This window comes from Aquarana catesbeiana, linkage group LG03 (genome assembly GCF_042186555.1).
Source record: "Aquarana catesbeiana isolate 2022-GZ linkage group LG03, ASM4218655v1, whole genome shotgun sequence".
Classification (NCBI taxonomy): domain Eukaryota; kingdom Metazoa; phylum Chordata; class Amphibia; order Anura; family Ranidae; genus Aquarana; species Aquarana catesbeiana.
In genome coordinates, this window is record NC_133326.1 from 385,980,542 (window position 1) to 386,007,851 (window position 27,310).

At 42.7% G+C, this 27,310-nt stretch overlaps 1 long non-coding RNA gene across 2 annotated transcripts in view; it reads left to right on the forward strand.

Moving 5' to 3' along the window:
* Positions 1-27,310, forward strand: part of LOC141132377 (uncharacterized) — a 512,907-nt gene that overhangs the window by 331,874 nt on the left and 153,723 nt on the right. For both annotated transcript variants that reach the window (XR_012242896.1, XR_012242897.1), the window contains exon 3: positions 15,868-15,975. This is a non-coding gene — a long non-coding RNA (uncharacterized lncRNA). The remainder of the gene's footprint in view (positions 1-15,867; positions 15,976-27,310) is intronic.

The following is a 27,310-nucleotide window of genomic DNA, read 5'->3' on the forward strand; positions in this document are numbered from 1 at the left end:
AATGTGTACCTCGTGCAACAAATGGAATCATTTTGCAAAATGTTGTAGGTTCAAGCCTCAAAATAGAGGTGCGTGGATTACACCATCTAGTCATACTAAACAACAAAATGTGCACAGAATTAATGAAGTGGAAAGTGATGAGCACCAAAACGTTTTCGTTGTGAAAGTGTGGACCTAATTGCCCATAAAAGAGAGAAATATTCTCCACCCTCTCAACAGCATGCAACAAACATGTCAAGTTGAAAATTGACACTGGTACCAAATGCAATGTCAGGTCCTTATTCACATTGCACAACATTGACCCCAAAGCTGAAATTGATCAGTCAAATAAAGTAAACCTGATAGCTTATGGCGGTAAAAACAATTCAGACACTGGACACTTCCACCAACGGCTGTAACACACAACCACAACAAAATTATCACGGCAACAGGCAAGAGGTTTCAGACTCGCAAGCCCCACAAGTTCTTACTCGATCTGGAAGTGTGTAAATCCAATCCAAAGTTGCAAGACTTTATCACACTGACTTTTCTCAGCATCTTTCATTTTATATTGTAGTTTGTTATTTGTTCCTTGCTATGCTGCACTCCTTGTTGGTTCTATATTACACTTCATTTATATATGCATATCCTTTCTTTAAAAGGGGAATGATGTAGACTATGTATGTGTTGTATTTACATAGCTGTGTTAGGACCTGGGGGTGGGAACAGGAAGTAGAAAGTTATGAAGTGGAACTCGGCTGGCTGGAATAAACAAGCTCTTCACAAGATCTATCTGACTATTCATCATTGTTGCTACAAAATCTACATTTAGTAAAACAGGGTCAACAATTATGAAGTATTACATCCCACTCATATTTTAATTATGCTCTCCATTCCCTGTGAAATATTACATGTAGTACCTTTGTGGATGTCCAAGGGTTACTTCTTAACAACCTTAGCAGCATGTCATCATTTATTATTTATATATTCTTGATAATTCAGCAGGTGATCAAATAGACTGCTGTTGGGAGGTTGTCATATCAAATATAGATAGCAGCCACTCCTTCTGTATATACCAAACCTTTGGTTTACTGCTGAGTCTGTCTCTTGCTTCTTTCTAAACTGTTGTTTACACCCTTTGACTTATCTCCATCAGACAATTTGCATCCACACCTATGGGTCCATATATGCACATTTGTTGGTCATTTTAAGTGCAAAGTGAGGCAGAAACATTCTGAAATTAAAATTGATATCAGATGTTTACCCTAATTTTCCTTTCCCAACTGTCTGCATGGCATCATACTAATGTCTCGAGCAAGAGAGTGACTGCTATTTATTTTGTCCCACAAATTGAAAGTATGGACTGTTAAGGGAGAAATGTCCACCGTGAGTCCACAGAGTGGGTGGGGAAGCCAGGAACCATGTGACTACCAGCCATACATGTTTGCATAGGAGCCCACAACTTAGTGGAGGCATTGAAATACCAACTAAGAATTCTTTGAAGGGCAATACCTCTATACTAGGTTAAAACACCAGGCATACCCAGGCTATCAGACCTCTTACATTTCCTAAGGACTGCCGTGGCAATTTACGGTCTCTTATTAGTCCACACAAAAGGCTCCTAAGTTGGGCAGAAAAGCATTTAGGTAATACTATTGCCAAACACAAGCACCCCCTATCGGAGTGCAATTCCTCTAACGGGACTTTTTAGCGGGGTCACCTCTGATAAAGTAGAAAATAGTAGAAAATTTAGGTTTCTGTATAAAAGTATTGTAGTTTATTGGTTTAACATTTAAAAATCATTACACATGACCTAACCGTATGTACAATAAAATGGATGCATATAATGGGAAGAAACAATTGTATAGGAAAAGTGACCAATTGCAATGATACAGGTAAATAAAGACCCAATGATCATAGAAACCCAATTATCAGAGGTGACCCCGCTAAAAAGTCCCGTTAGAGGAATTGCACTCCGATAGGGGGTGCTTGTGTTTGGCAAGAAATTGGGATGGGGGCCCACCTCTAGAAATATACAGTGCCTAGTGGGATGACACCTCTCTCCTTTTTAGGTAATACTATTGGTATCAGCTGCAGAAAGTACAGAATCCTAGGCAGGATGTTCACCTTTATGTTTGTGTGCCCTAACCACGTGAAGGAGATATTAGTCGAATTTTTGAGAATTGTACATATAGTACAGAGCAGAGGTTCATAGTCCTAAGTGCATAATTGATCAAAGCTGGCGGTGAGTCGGATCTCAAGATATTTCAAAGATGAGTTAGCTCAAGCAAAGGCATATGTCCTTTTCAATTTGAAATAAGAGTCGGGATACTTTAATAACATTCTTCTTTTTAAATAGATACAGTTGAAGTTAATACAGTCTGCCCAAACTTTAAAGTCAAATGGGAGATATGTGGGAAGGGCCTAACAATGTACCTAAGAATCAGGAGACAACACGGATGCATACTTAAATCCGTATGTTGCAGGTCATACAAGTCTTCAGGCAGAAAAGGTAATGTTTATCAGCAAGGCATGTTTTTAATAGTTATATACCATGGGCCTGAATGAATGCCTGAGGAACAGTTTCTTTGAAGGAGGTATAAGATTACTGGGTCACCCTGTATTCCCCAAAGGTCTGGCAGTTATGTGACTGCTCGTGGGAGAAATTTACAGGAAGTTGTCAGAAGAGACACCCTGTAGGGGGGAACCTATTCTTACCATCCTCATCACTGCTCCTACTCCTTAAACAGTGGGGCTCTGTCCCCAACCTATTTCTATACTGCGGTGGCACCAAACGATCTGCTATTTAAGCACCTCTGTGTAAAGATGGTCGACCAAATCTCACGGAATTTCGCCATCCAATAAGAGATGCCATCCTTCTAAAAATGTCCACCTGTAGCCCATAGCAGGAGACAACTTAGTCAGCCAGCAGGATACAAGGGCACAGTGCCACCATCATGTCAGCAGGTATACTGCCGTCCAACACCAGCCTACAGTGAGGTCTACTTAATAGTGAGACAGAAAAGTGTGGGGCAACAACCAAGTAGTTACCCTGTAGATATTTTGGAATGGATTGTCACCCTCTCTGGAACAAGCCAAAAATTTGCTTTGTAAGTTTATTTTATTTTTTATTTATTTCAGGTACTTATATAGCGCCGTCAATTTACGCAGCGCTTTACATATACATTGTACATTCACATCAGTCCCTACCCTCAAGGAGCTTACTATCTAAGGTCCCTAACTCACATTCATACATACCAGGGACAATTTAGACAGGATCCAATTAACCTACCAGCATGTCTTTGGAGTGTGGGAGGAAACCAGAGTACCTGGAGGAAACCCACACAGGCACAGGGAGAACATGCAAACTCCAGGCAGGTAGTGTCGTGGTTGGGATTTGAACCAGCGACCCTTCTTACTGCTAGGTGAAAGTGCTACCCACTGCACCACTGTGCCGCCCAAGTTTGACCTATTATTTTGACAATCCATGATGCCAAGGTACACGTGGACGCTCCATTTCCTCATTTTTGAAAGCAATCACAAACAAATGGTCTTCTTTCCCCCTGGCACCAACAGAATGGACAGAGTAATTTTGTCATTACTATGGAACCTTAGGCAAAATGTTCAGCATTGGACGCAATACAATTTTAAATAGAAAGTGTAAGGACACCCCGAGTATGAAAGGGGTTAAAGTCGTTTAGGACATTCCATACCCGAACACAAAGGCAGCTACCGAACACTTCAATCAGCGGAACAAGAAACCCATATGAATAATTCTTCCCCTCAATTACAAGACGAGGCTCTGTGTTGAGGGTCAAACAGGAATGACTCTTTATTTTGAGATCTCACACAAATATATACAGCAGAATGAAAATACAACCTCTCACCAGAAACCTAATTAACATGAGCTAATTATCTAATCCTTTAGACAGCCTAGGTGACTCAGAGACATGGCCTTTAGGACAGACTTCACGTCTCCTAGCTCACCGACTATACAATACACATTATCATACATCTCAACACAGAACTCCTTCATACAATTGCAGGGTTAATTAGCCCAGACAACAATAGCTGAAAGAGAAGCTACACTAGACTCATTTACATTATAGAAGACAACAGACAGGTGGCTGGAGTTGATGACATTAGCATCTAACAGTATGTGTCCCAACAGTATGAATCAGTCACTATTTGTAATATGGCATATCCAGGGTCCCCAGAGTCTGTGTGTCTTGGGGGACATGGACCTGAATCTAAAGTAACGCCACCCCAGGCATACAGCTCACAAAGAGCACCACCATTCCCCCAAATGCCAGGGCCCATAATTGGTAGCATTCAGTCCCCTCCAAAAGCCCCTGTCCCGGCTAGGTCTGTCACATTTCTCCCCTTTTGGCAGGAGACTAACACAGGAGGAGACCCCAGATGGGTTGACTCCGGAGTTAGTCAGTAGTTCCAGTCCTCTAATGCTGGTATCCACACAGTACCCCAAACAAATTGTTCCAAACAGAGTATTACTTATTCAGCCAACCTCTGCCTCTCTCAGAGAACATATCCGCCACTGGGGAGAGGCCTGGACTGGCCCTTCTCCCTGGAGTCCTTTCAGCCGCTGGAGAGAAGACAGGGTGACTGGGCTCACTCCTTCATGCTGTTGGGGATCTGGGCTGACTGCCCAGCATCCCTGGGGTATACAGGTGGGGACTGATGGCCCTTCTTCTGGAAACCCCACACTATCTGCTCCGGCCAACAGTTGGGGAGGGAGGCTGCCCCGGCTCCCTGGAACTCTGTAGTTGTTGCTGGCGCTGGGAAGAGGTTGGTAGCACTCTGCCCAGTTGTCAGCGCTTCAGCTGGGTTGGTGTCATCATTCTGGGGCGCCGTCTGCTGTTGAAATTCTCTTTCACTGGTATTGTCTCCCAGGTGCACGAACCCTTGTTGGGGAGGGAAAATGGCTGCTTCTCCTCCCTGCATCTCTGAAATCCACTGAGAGAGAGAAACCATCACCTTTTCACCTCGGGCCTCCGAAATTGCCACGGGTGTAGAGCAGGGGTCTGCAGTACTCTGTCCTGCTGCCAGTAGTTGAGCAGGTGATACATAATCTATAACATCCTCTGAACAGTCCATCAAGTCCATACATTCTGTAATCTGTGGCTGGAGAGATGAGCCTACTGCCCCAGCTCCCTGGAACTCCACAGTTGTTGCCATTGCTGGGCAGAGTTTGGTGGAACCCAGAAGATGCTATCAGTGCTGGGCAGAGGTTAGCAGAACTCTGCCCTGGTGTCAGCACTTCAGCTTTGGGTATGGCAATCTCCAGATTTTCCACTGCTGATTCTTCAGCCGATTCTTCAGCCAGGATTTCAGAGTTGTCAACTGGTATTTCCTGATAGTCCCAGGCAAAGGGAGCCCCACCCTGCTGCTGAGCAGAGTCTAGCAGCTGTCTGTAGGCGATCTCTAGCTCCCATTCCTGAACGGCCAGAAACTCCAAATCTTCCTGTGCCCAGTGCCCTTCTGAGACATTCAGTCTTCGCTCTCTGTGCTCCATTTTTTCCTCCAAACGCCACTCCCGATCACTCCCAAAGTCAGGGTCCCTGGACAGCCTCCAATACAACAATCCCAGGCCATCATAGTCAAAGCCTGCCGTGGGGCTGTCATCCGCTGACCATGGGCACTCTTGGGTTACATACCACCGGAGGGCTCTGTAGCTCTCATCCAACCGCAGCTCTGCCTGGATCAGCCTGCTTAACTCAGCTGTCCACTCCTGCTTTGGTTGTTCCCCCAATAACAGCATTCGTACTTCATACTGCGACCAGTACCTTACATGGATGGAGGGGAGAACCTTTCCCTGGTGTTGCTGCTCGAGAGCTAGCACTTTCTTCCAGAGTTTGCAGCGGATAGTATCAGACCATCTCAGCAGGACCTGCTCTGATACTGGTCCTCTATGCTGTATCTGCATCTCTCGCAACCTCCTTCTGAATTCCTCTTCCATGGTGGCTGGTATCTGTACCTCTCCTCTCCTTTCAGTTGGTGCTGCTGTAATTTCTGCTGCTGCAGCACCTCTTTGCTGTAGCCAATTTGTCTCCACAGCCGCTATAACTAAGTCTATGATCTCCGCTGTAGGGTTAGGACCATAGCGTGCCAGTCTTATGTTAACAGCCCGATCAAAACTTGCCTCTTCGGGTGTCCTGTCTGTTACGCTGGGCCTTTCGGTTATGTTGGGTCTTTCGGCTCTATTTCGACTAGTTCTGAGATAATGTCCCTCTTCTTACGGTTGTTGGCCGGTCGGCCCCGGTTCTCCAGTAAGTCCTTGAGGGTAGAGCGCTTTAGCCGTTCATACTGTGCTTCCATTGTCCTCTTGTCGCTGTCCTTCTGGGCTGTGGGAATGATCCCGCTGCTTTCCACCAGTTGTAATGACACCCCGAGTATAAAGGGGTTAAAGTCGTTTAGGACATTCCATACCCGAACACAAAGGCAGCTACCGAACACTTCAATCAGCGGAACAAGAAACCCATACGAATAATTCTTCCCCTCAATTACAAGACGAGGCTCTGTGTTGAGGGTCAAACAGGAATGACTCTTTATTTTGAGATCTCACAAAAATATATACAGCAGAATGAAAATACAACCCTCACCAGAAACCTAATTAACATGAGCTAATTATCTAATCCTTTAGACAGCCTAGGTGACTCAGAGACATGACCTTTAGGACAGACTTCACGTCTCCTAGCTCACCAACTATACAATACACATTATCATACATCTCAACACAGAACTCCTTCATACAATTGCAGGGTTAATTAGCCCAGACAACAATGACTGAAAGAGAAGCCACACTAGACTCATTTACATTATAGAAGATAACAGACAGGTGGCTGGAGTTCATGACATTAGCATCTAACAGTATGTGTCCCAACAGTATGAATCAGTCACTATTTGTAATATCCAGGGTCCCCAGAGTCTGTGTGTCTTGGGGGACATGGACCTGAATCTAAAGTAATGCCATCTCAGGGGTCCCCAGGTATACAGCTCACAAAGAGCACCATTCTCCCAAATGCCAGGGCCCATAATCGGTAGGCAAGAGGCTAGCATTCAGTCCCCTCCAAAAGCCTCTGTCCCGGCTAGGTCTGTCACAGAGAAGAAATGTTTTTTTGTTTCTTTGTGAGCCAATGCTCTCATTTCTGATACTCTCTCCACTGATAAAAATCAGAAAGACTGCTTTCAATGACAAATCTCACCATTTGAAGATTGTATTGGCTTGTAAGATGGTCCTGACAGGTAGTTCAAAACTAGTGGCAAATCCCACTTCAGAAATAGTGCTGCTCTTGAAGGTATAAACTGTATGACTCATTTCCCAGAAGTACGCACTATCTTGGTAAATCCAGAAATATCAGCAACCTGGAGCTTCAGTTAGCTCAAGTTCAACCCTAAGCCTAGCCCAGATTATAAGGCTAAAATGTCCTGAACCCTAGGTTGCTTTAGGTCAAAGTCTGTTTTTAGCGCAAATGTGTTGATCGGCTGCTTTCTGGCATTCAGTAACAACTCTACTACCTTTTGCAAGCATCCCTGCTCTAATAATTTTTGCCTCTCCACAGCCAGACTATCACTTTCAGTCTGCTTGGGCAGGAAGGTTAAATCACATTCTGGGAGTGGAGGCTGGACAGCAGATAAAGAAACAGTGGATCCTGGATTTTTAATTGCCAGATTGGATGAAACCAGGACTTTTTTGGACAGTGGGGAATTGTTGCAATTAAAACAAATCCCACTTGAGTGACTCTTCTAAGAAAGATTGCAATTAGTGGGACAGGGGGAAATCTCATCATAAACCATGGAAGTTATGCATTTGTTGTGTAGCAAATAAGTCCATCTAAGGCACAAAGCTCTCAGGAGAAGTAAATGGTAATTCAGGAAATTTTCTCTTTGGCTCCACCACCACAGATTGTCCCTCATTTTATTTCTTATTCTTTGATCCAGGTTGTCTCAGTTCCACTGACACATGAAACAGCATTGGAAAGGACTAATTGCACACATTTTACCACTGGTATGATCGTCACCAGCCTTCCTACTAACCTGGGACATTGGGGTTAATTTATTAAAGGCAAATAGGCTGTTCACTTTACAAGAGAAGTTGCACTTTGCAATGAAATTTTCACCAGAGCTTAGTGAATGTGGTGAAATTTCACTTTGCAAAGAATACCCAATCACACGCAAGGAAGAAAAAAAAATGAATTTTTCCTTGCACATGATTGATGATGGTAGTCAGCAGAGCTGCACCTCATTCACTAAGCCCTGGGAATAATTCCTTTGCAAAGAGTAACATTCCTTGCCTCAAATAATGTAGCTGTAGCGATAAATCTTGTAATTTAAACTGTGTATTACTGTGTATACCCAAATTTAAATCTAATCTTCATGTGCAAAGAAAAACAAGTGGGTTGCAGTAAGAGCTTGAGCTACCCTTTCTCAGAAAACCTGGGTATTAAAGTGGGCTTCCAAGTAGATTTGGCTCTGGGACTGAAGCAGATTGTTCTTTTTGTGACTTAGTAGCCAGCCGAAGATCTCTAGGGTGGACAACACCTGGTCTTGGTGATGTAAAAATGACTGTTTGTTCTGGCCTACCACAAGGGCATTGTCTAGATAGTGGAAGATTCTTATCCCCTGTTATCTGAGCAGTGGCAACCTGACCATTAGTGGTGCAGGGGTGCCGCCCACCTAATCTATGCACCCAGCCCCTAATCTACATGCAAGGCGCCGGACGCATGGATTCCAATGTTTGTTTGTTTTTAAAACACATGATTAGAGCCGGAGGCTCTAATTGGCTGCAAAAAGGGTGGGCTGTTCACCCAGTTGTATGACATTAGTGAATTAATATTCACTAATGTCTTCCTGTTTTCCCTCTAAGCCAATCAGGACCGGGTCCTGAGACCCGATTGGCCAGGAGTCCTAAGACCAGATTGGCCATAAGTCCTAACTCCTGATTGGCCAGGAGGAGAAGTGACCGCCGGGACTTGGGAGGAGACGCGGGGGGTAGCCGCCACCAGGATGGGGTAAGTGCAGGGCTGGCAGGGGGGCCTGGCGGGCGACGGGTGATCGAGCGAGCGATGGGGAGAGGGAGAAGCGCCGATCGAGCGAGCGCCGGGTTATGTGATTGGTTGACTGGCTGGGGGGAGGGGTGGCTGGCTGGCTGGGGGGGCCGCGGGACTCACCCCCAAGAAAATTGAGCACCAGCCGTCACTGTATCTGAGACCGGCAATAATAGCTAGGAAGTCCTATGAAAAGGTGATTGGAGGAGTAGAGAGATCAAAAGGAATACACAAAGATTTGTAGGGTTTTCCCTTTATGACAAATCTGAAATTTTGCTTAAAGAAGGAAAGTTTCGGGAGAGAATGGTCTGAGCAATGGACTGTATTGACTCCATTTTGAAATTCTGACCCTCTCTATTGTTGATGTTGCAAATGCCCATTACTTGTCTCTATTAGACAAGATTTAACACCCCCCCAAAGTTTGCGTTTTGAAGTAGGTAAATGCACCTGTTGGGAGCACCTACATATGAAAATGATTCACATGTTACATATTGCCACGCACACCAGAGTGAGAGCAATAATTCTAGGGATAATATTCATGGGTTACTCTAGATTCATGGCCTGTATGGGGCTTTTAAAGTGTTGCCTATGGAAAATATAATATACTAAAGTTCATTTTCATTTTGCAGGAAGATGCAAATTTAAAGGGTAACTCCACTTGAAAAAAATAGCAAATAAAAAAAATTAAAATAATATAGCATATACAATTGAGACTCAAGTCATATTGTAATTGAATGTTATTAAAAATGACCTTTCTTTTTCAATCTGCAGCTCTGTAATTTTCTGCAAAATGCAATGCAATATGGCTACCTGGAGGTGTTCTGTACACAGAATGTTACAAGTCAAATATCAGGCATCTCCTGCAACAAACACGGCTAAAGGGATGCAGACCCTGCAATTTTCCTCATTAGAGCTCTGCAAGTGCAGCACCTGACTGATAATTATGAAACCACTCCAATTAGATTCATTACACATATGGACACAGACAAACACACAGGGATTTCTTCAGAATAACAAAAAGTAGGACCCAGAGGGGATGTTTTTTTTTTCTCAACAAAAGTGGAGTTACTATTTAAAGCTTGACATCTTGTGGGATAAATTTACTCATCTTTTATATTTTAACAAAAAATGGGATATATATACTGTGTTTATGTCCCCTACAATTAACTTAAATATATTTTTTACTGAAATTTTGAGCTTGAAAAACGGCTCTGGCAGCAAAAGGGTTAAAACATGCAGCGCATGGGAGCCCCACTGCAAGAGTAGAATTTGTATAATTCCTGGAGTTGGGCTTTAAATACCATAGGGTAAGCAACAAAGAATGATAGGGAGTGCTGCCTGACAACCACATGGGTGGGAGCCCCTGTTAAAGGGACGTATACGCTGTTAGCTGTTCATGGGGGCAAATCATTTTTAGGTAGTATATATACTGGTTACTGTGTCAGAGTGAAAATCAGAAGTTCCTTAAATGCTGCACAAAAACTTCCTCTTTTATGACAGATGACAACAATACTATTGGGGAACTACTTCTAAGAAATTGACACTATTTGCTTCAAAGATGGCATTGCTAACCTTACTGGTTCAATTTCCAGGATAACATGTATTAATAGTAAATGAAGGAAACTAAGGAAGTATTAACAGGTCTACATTAAAGTACCCAGATCAAACTTTAGGAGCTGTTTTTCATCCATTGGGATCATTTCTGCAGATGGATAATTTCTGAGCAGATTCAGGAACAAAAATGGGCACAGATGGTGCAGCTTTCAAAGTGGGTAACAACATCAAGCAGAAAATGTTGTTCCAATGACTGTATGAGGGGACACAGAATATAAGTAACACATAAAACCTCCCAAAAATTAAGAGCACAAAAACTGCTTCTGAGCACAGTGTACCATATGTAATAATAGTTCAAAAAAACTGATGATGAATGGTAATAGCTCTAAAAAGTATATTAAAAATGATAAATAAAACCTTATTTTCTGTTTTGAATAGTGTGAAAGGGTTAGAACTTCTGTCAGTTTTTTTTTCCTGTGTAATAAAATATTAGCTTATGATGTATTTGAGTTTTACACAAGGTGAGTATAGTAGCAAGTCCTAGTTGCAATCTTGAAACACCCAATAAGAGGACAATATGCGACCGGTCTAAACTATGTGGCATGTTCACCAATGCCAGGAGCATGGCGGACAAGATGGGTGAACTAGAGATACTGTTGTACAAGGAGGATTTGGATTTTGTGGGAATTTCAGAGACCTGGTTCAACAGCTCTCATGATTGGCTGGCAAACATTCAAGGGTATACCCTATACCGAAAGGATAGAGAGGGTAAAAAAGGGGGAGGGGTATGCCTATATATCAAGAATAATGTACAAGTGAATGTGAGAGATGACATCACTGAGGGAGCTAGTGAGGAGGTGGAATCCTTATGGGTAGAGCTCCAAAGGGATGAAGCTAAGGGGAAAATAATACTGGGAGTATGCTATAGGCCCCCTAACCTGAGGGAGGAAGTGGAGACGGATCTCCTATCACAAATTGGATTAGCAGCAAGGATGGGAAGTGTTATCATAATGGGGGATTTTAATTATCCAGACATAGACTGGGCGGAGGTAACCGCGCATTCATTTAAAGCTCGCCAGTTCCTTAATGTCTTGCAGGACAATTTTATGGGTCAGATGGTAGACGCACCAACTAGAAATAAAACATTACTGGATCTACTGATTACCAACAATACAGACCTGATCACAGATGTGGAAATACGGGGCAATTTAGGTAACAGCGATCACAGGTCAATTCGTTTCAGTATAAATCACACAAATAGGAAACATGAAGGGAACACAAAGACACTGAATTTCAAAAGAGCCAACTTCCCTAAACTACAAACCTTGCTAAAAGGCATAAATTGGGATAAAATATTAGGAACAAAGAATACGGAGGAGAGATGGGTTTGCTTTAAGAGCATATTAAATAAGGGCATTAGCCAATGTATCCCATTGGGTAATAAATTTAAAAGAGCGAACAAAAATCCTGGATGGCTTAACTCCAATGTAAAAATGCATATAAAAGCAAAGGAGAAGGCCTTCAAAAAATACAAGGTGGAGGGATCATCCTCAGCATTCAGACTTTATAAAGAATGCAATAAGAAATGTAAGGGTGCAATTAGGACGGCTAAGATAGAACATGAAAGACACATAGCGGAGGAGAGCAAAAAAAATCCCAAGAAATTCTTTAAGTATGTAAACAGTAAAAAAGGGAGGACAGACCATATTGGCCCCATAAAGAATGAGGAAGGACATCTGGTTACAAAGGATGGGGAGATGGCAAAGGTATTGAATTTATTCTTCTCCTCAGTATTCACGAGTGAATCGGGGGGCTTCAGTAACCAAAACTGCAGTGTTTATCCTCATGACACAACACAGGAAGCACCTACATGGTTAACAGTGGACGGAATTAAAATTAGACTTGAGAAACTTAACATTAATAAATCACCGGGACCAGATGGCTTGCATCCGAGGGTACTTAGGGAACTCAGTCAGGTGATTGCCAGACCGTTGTTCCTAATTTTTACAGTCTATTGACTGGAATGGTACCAGCTGATTGGAGAAAAGCCAATGTAGCACCAATATTTAAAAAGGGCCCAAAAAACATCCCTGGGAATTACAGACCAGTTAGCCTAACATCAATAGTATGTAAACTCTTGGAGGGGATGATAAGGGACTATATACAAGATTTTAGTAATAAGAATTATATCATTAGCAGTAATCAGCATGGATTCATGAAGAATCGTTCTTGCCAAACCAATCTATTAACCTTCTGAGGAGGTGAGTTGCCATCTAGATAAAGGAAGGCCCGTAGATGTGGTGTATCTGGATTTTGCAAAAGCATTTGACACAGTTCCCCATAAACGTTTACTGTACAAAATAAGGTCCGTTGGCATGAACCATAGGGTGAGTACATGGATTGAAAACTGGCTACAAGTGCGTGTTCAGAGGGTGGTGATAAATGGGGAGTACTCAGAATGGTCAGGGGTGGGTAGTGGGGTTCCCCAGGGTTCTGTGCTGGGACCAATCCTATTTAATTTGTTTATAAACGACCTGGAGGATGGGATAAACAGTTCAACCTCTGTATTTGCAGACGATACTAAGCTAAGCAGGGCAATAACTTCTCCGCAGGATGTGGAAACCTTGCAAAAAGACCCGAACAAACTAATGGGGTGGGCGACTACATGGCAAATGAGGTTCAATGTAGAAAAATGTAAAATAATGCATTTGGGTGGCAAAAATATGAATGCAATCTATACACTGGGGGGAGAACCTCTGGGGGAATCTAGGATGGAAAAGGACCTGGGGGTCCTAGTAGATGATAGGCTCAGCAATGGCATGCAATGCCAATCTGCTGCTAATAAAGCAAACAGAATATTGGCATGCATTAAAAGGGGGATCAACTCCAGAGATAAAACGATAATTCTCACGCTCTACAAGACTCTGGTCCGGCCACACCTGGAGTATGCTGTCCAGTTCTGGGCACCAGTCCTCAGGAGGGATGTACTGGAAATGGAGCGAGTACCAAGAAGGGCAACAAAGCTAATAAAGGGTCTGGAGGATCTTAGTTATGAGGAAAGGTTGCGAGCACTGAACTTATTCTCTCTGGAGAAGAGATGCTTGAGGGGGGATATGATTTCAATTTACAAATACTGTACTGGTGACCCCACAATAGGGATAAAACTTTTTCGCAGAAGAGAGTTTAATAAGACTCGTGGCCACTCATTACAATTAGAAGAAAAGAGGTTTAACCTTAAACTACGTAGAGGGTTCTTTACTGTAAGAGCGGCAAGGATGTGGAATTCCCTTCCATAGGCGGTGGTCTCAGCGGGGAGCATTGAAAGCTTCAAGAAACTATTAGATAATCACCTGAATGACCGCAACATACAGGGATATGTAATGTAATACTGACACATAATCACACACATAGGTTGGACTTGATGGACTTGTGTCTTTTTTCAACCTCACCTACTATGTAACTATGTAACTATGTAACATGGTCCCAGCATTCCAAACATCATTTAACCACCGATTGTACACCAAATAAAGGGAATGCTGTTATGCTTAGGTAAGTACCCTACATGTTTTTTTCCAGACCAAAGGTTCACTTCTTCGAGAGTTGGCTTGAAAGTTTTACTCTATGGATAGATAAACAACATCAATGCAAACAAATCATTACAAAACAGCTGTAAGCCGTGGTTCACACCAGTGCGGCTTTGAAATGGCGCTACTTCAGCACCAGTTCAAAGCCGCAGATCAGTACGATTTGCACTTCCGATTTCATAGCGGATTGCGACTTCGTTTAACAGAATCTATGCAAGTTGCAATGAAATCGAAAAAAAAGTAGCATAGGAACCTTTTTTTAAAGTTGCTGAGACACGAGTCACGGCAATTTGAACGGTTCCATTGCTGGCAATGGGGTGTGTAGCAGCCTCCCCAGCACTCCTTAATTACATACCTGAGCCCCATCTCTCTCCAGTGATGTCCACGAGTGTCTTAGCCGTCCGGGACTCTCTTCCTGATTGGCTGAGACACAGCAGCAGCGCCATTGGCTCCCACGGCTGTCAATCAAAGTCATTTAGCCAATCAGGGGTTAGAGGGGTGGGGCCGGGTCTGAATGGACACAGGGAGCTGTGACTCGGCTCGGGTGCCACCATAGCAAGATGCTTGCCATGGGGGAACTCGACAGGCGGGAGGGGCCAGGAGCAGCAAGGACCCGAGAAGAGGAGGTTGTGGGCTACTCTATGCAGTTGGTTGTGCACAGAGCAGCCCAGATCCTCCTTTTTTTTTTGTTTTTTTTTTTAAAAGTGAGACTTTACAATCACTTAAAAAAATGTCTTTATTGAAACTCAAATAAAATTACAAAATACTAATATTGATAAAATATTAATAAAAAAACTTGTTGAATATAATTAGATACCTCCACCTCTTACCACAAAATTAACCACATAGTCAAGAAACCTTGACAATCGCGATCGGTCATAAAACATGTTTATACAGCCCCTACCATACATACCAAGCCACAGGAATAATGGTTCAAATAATGTACAATAAATTGCAAACTATAAAATGTAAACACATTGCTATTAAACATGAATATGAAAAATATAAAAAATATAAAATATGAAACAGCAAACTTGTATGAATGCATAATATACAATTAACTAGGATAACACTATAAGTATGCTCTCTAACAGAAAAGGTTTAAAACTCTTTGTTTCATTTAACATAGGGGGATGGTGGCCTTCACCTCATAAATGCACTTTACCTCAACTTGCATTTTTTTAATCAAAATTGCCACCTCTTGTATCAATATTTTTCATTTAATAAATATTATTATAGATTCTGCACAAGAAATGGTGTTCTGTCGTCCCAACAGAATGGTCAGTACAGACAACACCATATCATACCACTGTATGGACTATATTTTTCTAGTTTGTATATGTTATTTTATTAGTATGTGTTTTATACTTGTTCCCCTGTTCGGGTTTCACTCAAACCTTTTAACTATTTTTCTAACAAAGAAATTATTTTATCTAACATGTCTCCTCTCTGTGGCTGATATAGTCCTTCATTGTAGGATACTGGGGGTCTCCCCGGTTATTTCTATTAGTTTTACTCATATTGTTTGGATGAGGCCCAAGTCTATTTTTCCTTATTAAGCATTTTTTTGTAGTGCAAAGCACAAAATGGCGCATCAGTATGCATCAGTATGCTGTTTTGCATATAGTTGAATGAAGTGTAAACATTGTGATGAGTTCTAACAACATATTGCATCGCCCCTACAGAACAGAACTTCCTCCAGGATATGCGTGTTGTATGGACTATAACAGGTGCCTGTGGGTGTAAACAGGCTCTTACATTTACACTGTTTAGAAAAAAGAGATTCTTATTCGGTAAGTTGTTTATAATTATCAACATATTTACAATAACTACAGGAACCACACGGTTCCTTTTTGTTTACAAGGGTCACCTTATGTATCGGACACTAAAGGTTAGAATATTTAAAAAAAAAAATAACAAACATGTCATACTTACCTCCACTGTGCAGCTCATTTTGGACAGAGTGGCCCGATCCTCATCTTCTGGAGTCCCTCGGCGGCTGTCTTGGCTCCTCCCCGCTTCTGATAACCCCCTCTGTGAAGCTTTCTCCCGGGGGGTTACCTTGCGGGCTCGCTCCTGAGTCCTGTATTCGGTGACCTTAGCCGCCGGCTACAGGACTCAGCCCCGCCCCCGGCCCTTGCGTCATTGGAGTTGATTGACAGCAGCGCGAGCCAATGGCTGTGCTGCTATCAATCTATCCAATGAAGAGCCAAGAAGACCGAGCAAAGGAAGAGCGCGTTTCGCGACGCTGGACTTTCCAGGGCTCAGGTAAGTAAAACGGGGAGGGGGGGTTGGGGGGACTGGGGGGCCATTCTAATCAGGACTCGAAAGAATGTAAACATTTACTGAAAACATTATTAGTGCTGTGTGCACAGTGAGGGCAGTGTGCAATACATACAAAATAGAATACAATTATATACAGAACTTACAAATTTCCATTACACTTTAATCATCCAAAGAAGATGAATGGTGTGTCCTTAGTATAGAAAGGAGGACTTACAACATGCAATATTAGGTGTACATCAACCTATTTTCTGAAATAATTGGTTTTCAACACAGGCGGTCTAGACTTTTCTGTGTTTTGGGTAATGCATAAAAAGTCATTGTGCATGGGAAATCCACTTTCAAAACTCCCCAAGATTTTTAGATATAATATCTCTCTGGTATGCTTTACTAATAATACTCAAAAGAAAAAACGGTTGAAACTTTCAACAGCAGTAGGTTTTTGTGTACCATTCTCTATTTTTCAATATATTTTTGCACACAGTTTCATAGTGATGATTATACATATTTTTCTCATTTGTCAGGGGGTTTAAATATTTTTTCATTATTGTTCTGCATTTGAATAAGGGCTTGGGACTGCTTTTTACTCAATTTATACAAACTCAAAATATTGTCTGTCATTTAAAAAAACACATTTTTAGATTAGTTTGTGTATTACACTTTTTTTTTACTTTTTACATATAGGTATTTCAGTGTCACTCTCATTAAAAAAAAGTCCTCCATTATCTCCACAACTTGCTCCCTAGGTTCATCATCACTACTTCCCTGCCAAAATGTAAAGTATATGCAAATACCTTTAAAGTATACCTTGTAAAACAACCCATTCAGATTAAAACAGAAATGAATAGCAAAATATTTGTGCATATATGAAAAATATTGTAAATAACTTTTATTTATAATTTTTTTATTTTTCTATAAGTGATCACATAATCTCTGCCAGTGGTGCAGAAACACCAGTACACTGATCTTCCCAGTAAATGGCTGTGCAAGGGGATCTGTCAGCACAAGTCTTGACTGTGACAAATGTGGTATCAGACCCCTTGCCCTTCTAACCCCTTTGTGACAAAGGACTGTCCAATCTCACACTGCGCTGTCAATTGCGTAACAATGCCACTCTCAGCTGCACCCTGCGGAAAGATTTTCCAGCTCGCTGCCCCACAATCTAGTCACTGGGTTAAGTTAATTAAGCATTTAACCCTTTCACTGCAACCACCGACTTTTACGGAATAGTCAGAACTTCCACAAGATTAGCAATAACAACTATGATTTTAGAATAAAAAAATAGAAACATCTGTAACACACTATGGGGTTGATTTATTAAAGGCAAATCCACTTTGCACTACAAGTGCACTGCAAGTGCAGCCGCTGTAGATCTGAGGGGGACATGCAGGGAAAACAAAAAACAGCATCTTTGATTGCACATGATTGGATAATAGAAATCAGCAGAGCTTCCCCTCATTTCAGATCTTCTCTTCAGATCTACAGCAACAGTACTTCCAAGTGCACGAGCGATGTCAAACTGTCCTGGCATTCCCTTTTTCTCTGGTATCAAAGGGGTATTGAATATCTGACCATCTGAGGAGTGGTTTCTGGGATGTCATTATGTTTATGTCCCAAACACAGTTTTCTATAGGTACTCATATATCTAAGCACCTACCAGGTACAGCCTGCTAACATGCATATTGTGCAGCCTGAATTTAGCTTTGAAATTAATATAAACCTGACAGGGTTCGGATGCCCAGTTCGCCTAGGAGATGAATTGGGCTGGTTCTGCTCCCAGTACTAGGTTAATGATGTTTGGGCTCAAAATGCTACAAATTAACTGAGGGTGGTAAATATGTCTATATTCTGGCTGTGCTATTATTATTTCATGAGTTATGAAACATGCTGAATAGAGTTGGGCAAACAGTTTGGGCCGAGCAGTTCGGCACTGCCCCTTCTGACATCACGGACCAGTGCATGCTGGGTTAGTGACGTCAGAAGGGGCGGTGCCACCAGACGACATAGCCAGGTGGCCCTACTCCCCTTACCGATATAAGAAATATCAAACAGCTTAGCCTGCAGTAGGCTAACAGCCTTCATGTTGGCAGGAGTGTTTTTATTTTTTTTTATTTTTCGAGTGCGGCGGGCAGCATGATTGACGATGGATATACAAAGAGGGACACTGTTTTTTTTTATTTTGATAAAGGGATTGTCAAAAACTGCCTCTGTGTTTTTATTACTTTTTGACAATTTTTTGGTCAATTGGGTAGGGGTACTATGTACCCGATACTCATTCACAAAGGGGGGCAAGATCTGGGGGCCCCCTTGTTAAAGGGCCTTGTAATGGGGGGTCATTCTGTGATTGGGGGCAAGTCTGTGATGGGGGTCAGTCTGTGATGGGGGGGTCAGTCTGTGATGGGGGGCCAGTTTGTGATGGGGGGCCAGTCTGTGATGAGTCAGTCTGTGATGGGGGGCCAGTCCCAGTTTGTGATGGTGGCCCAGTCTGTGATCAGGGGGGTCAGTCTGTGATCGGGGTGTTAGTCTGTGATGGGGTCAGTCTGTGATTGGGGCCAGTCTGTGATGGGGGGTCAGTCTGTGATGGGGCCAGTCTGTGATGGGGGGTTAGTCTGTGATGGGGGGCCAGTCTGTGATGGGGGCCAGTCTGTTAACCCGGGGTCAGTCTGTGATGGGGGGTCAGTCTGTGATTGTGGCGTCAGTCTGTGATGGGGGTCAGTCTGTGATGGGGGGCCAGTCTGTGATGGGTCAGTCTTTGATTGGGGGCAGTCTGTGATGGGGGGTCAGTCTGTGATAGGGGGGCAGTCTGTGATGGGTCAATCTGTGATGGGGGGCCAGTCTGTGATGGCGGGCCAGTCTGTGATGGGGGTCAGTCTGTGATGGGGGGTTAGTCTGTGATGGGGGGGTTAGTCTGTGATGGGGGGCCAGTCTGTCATGGGGGGTTAGTCTGTGATGGGGGTCTGAGATGAGGGGCCTATGATGTGCACAGGAGGCTGTGATGTGGAGGATATCATGTGGAGTCATAGCACCAATATGACACTCGGACCTCTGCTAGAAGAAAATGTTTCTGACCGGAACCACGTGAATTTTAATTGACTACCCTGGTATAAAGTGAAGAAAGGAGGGGGGAAAAGTCGCTGTGGCTATGTTCTGGAAGGTGGGGGGGGGGTAATCAGAGCTTCTGGATCTCTGGTTTTAACACAGAGAAGAAAATAACAAATAAAATGTAATGGCTAACCATGAACAAAATGGCTGCTACATACAGAGCTATTTGTGTGCCCAGTATGCATGGCCATTACATTGACCACTGGAGTAAAGGCAGGATGTGCTCCCAGTACAACCAGAAAACTGACCAGCGCTGAGATGGATATGCTCTCATGCCTAGCGTGATCAGATTGAAATAGTAAAGCAGGGGGACTGGCAGGATCTCCAGGTATTTCACACAAAGCAATACAAAGAGAACAGGATACTTTTTTTAACACATGGTACAGCAGAGACATCTTAATGTCAAATGTTTAGGTAAAAAACAGAATTGTTAAAGTTCTATAATCATGTGCTGTTAATGATTCCAATTGTGTATCATTTCTTCTAAAAGGAAAAAGGTTTTCGGTCTCTTTATGATACAATACTTTTAGGGTCAAATTTCTGGAAAATACGTGTATAACCTCAAACTTAAAGCAGACCTTCACTAAATGTAAAACTGCTAATGTGTCTGTCTTCCCCTACTCTAACATTTTTTGGAGGGTTTATTTGATTTTTGTGCCGGGGGGGGGGGGGGCCTTTTTCAGACAGATGAGAGTCGTGAAAATTTTCCCCTTCTCCCCACCCACAACCTCTTGGGACAAATCAGATGTCTCAGCAGGCTGCGGGACCAACCTCTCAGTGCAGCGCAATTAACACATGTACGGTGGGTTACTGGCTGTCCCATAGCCAAGGTGGTGAAGAATCAGCCCAGGTGAAGACAGCGCTGGATCCCTGTTTATTAAATGTCAGCAGCTAAGGTAGCGCTGATAGTTAATTATTTTTTTAAAGATGTTGTTCCTCTTTAAAAAAGTTTAAACCAAAAGATAGTAACCTCCTGTTCCTCTTAAGAAACGTTTTATGCTAATTTATTTTGTCCTGAACTCTTCTTGTTACATACTACTCAATTTCCTCACCTCTTTCTATATTTGTAGTGCCTAAAAGCGGAACTGAAGTATTGTATCTAGCATACTGTAACCAAAGTGCCTTGTACATGATTTTTTACACCAGTGTGTGAGTGTGAGATTTCCTGCTGAGAACCACCTGTGTCCTGTTGCTTACAACTACCCAATTGCTTATCCACCACTGACAGTCTCTTCATATGAATCAAATCATATACTGTATATTACTCGTCATGATTATTAAAGTCCCTCCCTTTTCTTATATTACTGTTAACCATGTGTATAATGTAAGATGAGTGAGAAGAGATATCAGATACATGATCATCCTTTAAGTGTTACTAAACCCAGGACCCTGCATTCACTATATCTGTCCTCCCACAGTACAGAGAACATGGAAATGTAATTATTTTAGTAAAAATAAACTGCTAAATACCTTTTTGCATCAGCAGTTAGAGCACTCATGTGACTTCTATGAGTGTAAGGTTAAAGTTTGTAGGAGGAGTTTTCATTCTCCCATGTTGTCCTATGAGGCTGCAGGACCCCTGTCCCTCTGTTTGGACAGTGCTGGTTTGCCCTGTTCTGATCACATGCACTCTCCCAAGAAAAAAAAAAAAACACTCTCTAGCAATGCACACCAAACTGAGCATGTGCAGCTTGCCCCCAAGGCTCTGTTCTATTAGCAGATGGATTAGGGACTGTGGAAGAGGGGGCGACTCAGAGAAGACAGGATCAAACAACCTTTTTACACAATGCAGAGGATTAACCTTTTAGGTACCACAATGAGTATAACAAGCATGCTTTACTGTATATACAGACTGATTTTACTGTTGTTGGTCCCCAAACCATCTCCTGATAGAACAGAGGCTAGGGGACAAGCTACACATGCTCAGTTTGGTGTGTATTGCTAGAGAGTTTTTCTTTGTTGGGAGAGTGCATGTGATCTGCACAGGGCCAATCAGCACTGTACAGACACAGGGTCAGGGGTCCTGCAGCCTGATAGGATAGTCAGAGGAGAATGAAAACTCCTCCTACAAGCTTTACCAGACACTGATAGAAGTCACAAAACTGCTCTAACTGCTGATGAGACAAGGCATTTAGCAGTTTATATTTACTAAAATGATTGCACTTCCATGTTCTCTGTACTGTGGGAGACCAGACATAGTGAATACAGGTCCTGGGTTTAGTAACACTTTAATTGATGACTCATTCTAGGTATATTAATGCCATACAGGTTTTGAGCATTTCACTTATAGGCCAGCACCCATCAGAAAGCTACTTTGTCTCCCAGGCATTTTTTCTTTCTGCTAAACCAATTATTTACTTTTCCATGTACTCCTTAAAGTAGAGTCCTAGCTAGTCTTAAAAATGCTCCCCACCCCTCCCAATACCTATATTAACTGTAAAAAAGATGCATATACTTACCTATTTGCAGCCCACTCTAATCTGGTCACGTGAACTGACTCCCCTGTGTCAGTGGTGGATGCAGAGAAGAAGAGGGACTGCTGACAATGGCTGCACCATGGGAGCCTATCGGTGGCATCATCGCTCCCAGTCGTAGTTGGGTGCACTCTCCATTCCACTGCAGCTGCCACTGGCTGACACAGAGATCACGTGACCAGATCGGAGTGTGCTGAAAATTGATGAGTATATACAGTGCCTTGAAAAAGTATTCATACTTGAAATTTTTCCACATTTTGTCATGTTACAACCAAAACGCAAATGTATTTTATTGGGATTTTATGTGATGGACCAACACAAAGTGGCACATAACTGTGAAGTGGAAGAAAAATGATAAATGGTTTTCAATTTTTTTTACAAATAAATATGTGAAAATTGTGGCGTGCATTTATATTCGTTACCTTTACACTGATACCTCTAACTAAAATTCAGTGGAACCAATTGCCTTCAGAAGTCACCTAATTAGTAAATAGAGCCCGGGTAAAGAAAGAGGTCCTTCAAAGTATGAACTGTAGAAACTTTATGGTACAATAAATAAAAACACTCACATTGAGGTTAATATTGATCATCATGAGGAAAATCCTGCAGCGGTGCGTCTCCTTGCTCGCTGGTTTAACAACCCATAGAACGCCGTCCCCCAGTTCTGTACACTCTGTGGCTCAGTTGGTAATAAAGAGGAGAGGTCTGAGGCGCTTGTGGACCGCAGCGGCATATGACGTCACCCGAAGTATTTGCAACGTCGTTTCTGAGCCTGTGCACTGTCAGTGGACAGGACAGGCGCGCTCCTTTGTCAATCTGGATATGCAGGAATTCAACATGCTATACAGTATATATATAGAGTCCACCATCTTGTGGTGATGGGGGAAATGGCAGGTGATGATGAAACACAGGTGAAGTGGGTAAATAGAGTCCACCTGTGTGTAATTTAATCTCAATATAAATACAGCTGTTCTGTGAAACCCTCAGAGGTTTGTTAGAGAACCTTAGTGAACAAACAGCATCATGAAGGCCAAGGAACACACCAGACAGGTCAGAGATAAAGTTGTGGAGAAGTTTAAAGCAGGGTTAGGTTATAAAAAAAATCCCAAGCTTTGAACATCTCACGGAGCACTGTTACATCATCCGAAAATGGAAAGAGTATGGCACAACTGCAAACCTACCAAGACATGGGCGTCCGCCTAAACTGACAGGCCGGGCAAGGAGAGCATTAATCAGAGAAGCAGCCAAGTGGCTCATGGTAACTCTGGGGAAGCTGCAGAAATCCACAGCTTAGGTGGGAAAATCTGTCCACAGGACAACTATTATGCCGCGTACACACGAGCGGACTTTTCGACCGGACTGGTCCGACGGTCTATCCAACGGACTTTCGACGGACTTCCAACAGACTTTCCGAATGAACGGACTTGCCTACACACGATCACACCAAAGTCCAACGGATTTGTACGTGATGACGTATGACCGGACTAAAATAAGGAAGTTGATAGGCAGTACCCAATAGCTGCCCTAGCGTGGGTTTTAGTCCGTTGGACTAGCATACAGACGAGCGGATTTTTCGACAGGACTCGAGTCCGTCGGAAAGATTTGAAACATGTTTTATTTCTAGGTCCGTCTGACTTTTGGGGAAAAAAAGTCAGCTGAAGCCCACACACGATCGAATTGTCCGACGGAGTCCGGTTCGCCGGATCCAGTCTGCCGGAAAGTCCGCTCGTGTGTACGCGGCATTAGTCATACACTCTACAAATCTGGCCTTTATGAAAGAGTGGCAAGAAGAAAGCCATTGTTGAAAGAAAGCCATTAGAAGTCCCTTTTGCAGCTTGCGAGAAGCCATGTGCTCTGGTCAGATGAGAACAAAATTGAACTTTTTTGGCCTAAAAGCAAACGCTAAAGCTATGTACACAAGATAGGATTACACAATTCCGACGTTCAAAAGAACACGCATGCTCGGAATCAAGCAGAAGAGCCTCACTGGCTATTGAACTTCATTTTTCTCGGCTCGTCATACGTGTTGTACGTCACCGCGTTCTTGACGTTCGGAATTTCCGACAACATTTGTGTGACCGTGTGTATGCAAGACAAGTTTGCGCCAACATCCGTCGGAAAAAAAACATGGATTTTGTTGTCAGAAAATCCTATTGTGTGTACAGGGCATTACTGGTGATCTCATGTCACCAATTTCAGTTGCATTAATGTGGTCATAGATGTGCCACCAAAATTCTCTTTTCGTTTTTCCAGCATAATAGGCACCACATTGGCACATCAAACCAGATGTTAACAAGGCCTGTGCTTGTAATCACTTGATTTGGTTGTCGGAATGTCCGATTGTCTGTACGCGGCATAATGCCGCGTACAGACGATCGGAATTTCTGACAACCAAACCGTGGATCTTTTTCCGACGGATGTTGGCTGAAGCTTGTCTTGCATACACGCGGTCGCACAAATGTTGTCGGAAATTCCGATCAGCAAGAATGCGCTGACGTACAACACATACGACGGCACTAGAAAAAGGAAGTTAAATGCCAGTGCGCCACCCTTTGGGCTCCTTCTGCTAATCTTGTGTTAGTAGAACTTGAGAAACAATTCAGCCTTGTGCTTTTCAGTTCATTACTGCTCTTCAGTTTGTGCTTGTGGGTTTGTATCTGTTTTTCAGTGCATGTAGTCAGTTGGTATCTGTTTTTACAGTGCGTTCTTGTCCGCTCGTTTCTGATTTTCAGCTTTTCAGGCCTTTCTAATTTTCAGTGCGTTCTGTTAGCTCGTTCTGACCAGCCGACCATTTTGAAGCCATGTTGCGTTTACGTACTCGTCATAGAGTTCGTGCTATGCAGGGGCTTGGTGTTGGGGTTCTTACTTCGACCCAAGTCCAATCCATGAACAGGGGGAGGAGGAGTTCATGGACCAAGAACTGGTTGCTCCAGCGTTACCAATTTTCTCATATGCCTTTGTTGTGGGAGATCCAGGAGAATAATCCTGATGATTTCAGGAATTATCTCGGGATGACGGACCCCGTTTTTCACTGTCTGTTGGCTTTGCTGTCCCCCTATATTACGAAGCAGGACACCTGCATGGGGCAATTCATCACTCTGGAACAAAGGCTAGTCGCCACCTTGCGGTACTTGGCGATGGGGAGAAGTCTGTAGGACATCAAGTTCTCGACAGGCATCTCCCCCCAGGCTCTGGGGATCATTATTCCAGAGACCTGTTCTACCATCATTCAGATCCTGCAGAAGGACTATATTAAGGTAAGTTTTATCCTTTAACATCACATTCTATGTATGTAATGTTTGCTAATGTATTGTATTTATTTCCTCATTCCCTAATGATTGTAATATGCTGTGAATGTCCTCTTGTCCTCATGCATGCTGGAAGTTTTTAATGCTCCTTTTTTTTTCCTTCATGCATATTTGCCTTCACTAACCTAGCTAGTCACTTAACAATGTATTTTGTCAGCTCCATAGTAGTGTTTTACCCTAAACACCCCCTAAAATGTGTACAACTGTTATTTTTGTCCTTAAATTCATGCATAGTGCAAGAGGCTTTTTTTTGGTCCCCAAACTCATTTGTAACCCTCCCCCCCCCCCCAATTGCTAAGTCAACGGATACCAATCCTCTATCTGCTGACTTTGCCAAACCCATACACACTATACCTACCTCTTTTGTGGTCAGATTTATGGATAAATTCACCAAAGCATGTAGTGAAAGGGCCTGCCTGAATACTTTCAAATGGTACTGTTTAAATCTTTGTTCTCCTATTATCTTGATAGGTAATTTCAGAATGTCAAATTGTGCTTCAATTTGGACAGGGTGTATTATTATTTTTGTATTATGACACTTCTTACCTGTCCAGTGGGCTGCCAGTAGTGTAAGTAAGGAGGAGCTGGCCAAAGTAACACACATTATTTATCCATTCAGCTCTTAATGAAGTGGAGAGGGTTACCTGTCCAAAACATCTCCCCCCACCATAAAATTTTTACAATGGGCCATCAGAGGGTGTGAGGAATCTGATAAGTGGACCTTATAATTTTGTCTTTAAATACTCATTTCAATAAATGTTATAATTATGTTGGCCAAGAATGTTTGTGTCTAATCTGCTTGCAATGTTTATGTGCAAAAGTACTAATTTTTTTTTTTCTTGTTTGACTCCACAGTTTCCTTCAACCCCACAGGAATGGCAGATTGTGGCATCCCACTTTGCCCAGCAGTGGGACTTTCCCAACTGTGGAGGGGCAATCGATGGGAAACAAGTCCACATCATCCCATCCCCCAATTCGGGGTCATACTATTATAATTACAAGGGGTTTAATAGTTAAGTGATGTTGGCGGTAGTGTCGGCAACATACGTATGTATGTGGATGTGGGAAAGAATGGCCGCTCCAGAATGGTGGCTTGGGCTTGCCACCTGCGGAAGACATTGTGGCTGGTCTTCAGTTTGTGTTTGTCGCTGAGGAAGCCTTTGGGCTGGGAGACTATCTGATGTGGCTGTTCCCCATGAGGACCCTCACCCCGGACCAGAGGGTTTTTAACTACCCGCTGGCCAGAGCCAGAAGAGTGGTGGAGAATGCTTTCAGCATAATGGCCAGCCGGTTCCGCCTATTTCTAACACCCATACACATGGCGGAATATAAACGCAACCATATAGTGCTTGCCTGCTGCATTTTGCACAATTTCCTACGTAAAAATGCCAAGAACTATGTGGCCTCAATTGGGCCTGAGGCCGGATTTCCAGATCAAGCAACCCTGACGGCACTTGAAGCTGGCTGTCCTGGCTTGCCCCCCCAAAGCGCCCGTGAAGTCAGAAAAAAATATCTGGAGTACTTTGCGGGTAGGGGGGCCATTGATATGCCAGCAAATGTATAAAACAATTTTAAAATAAATTTTTATTTTAAAACAAACTAATATTTCATTTGATTTACTGCTTGTGTTTCTTATAGCTGTCTCCTAGGTTCTCAAATGGGCTTTTCTTTTTGGACATTTTCTTCAATAGTGCAAATTTATTTATATTTATATTTATAATTTATTTATTTAATAAATATATTTTATTTATATTTATCAATATTGTAATTTATTTGATACATGAGGTGACAATCTCTTCTTCAGCTAACTATTATGTTGTGGGTCTGCTACACACACACATTTGTTTTGTTAATGTATGTAATGCATTAATGATAAAAATAATCATCCTTTTCAGCACCATGAATTAATTGTTTGGAGTCCCTAAAATGGCCTGATTGGGGCCAATTTTAGAGCACTGTGT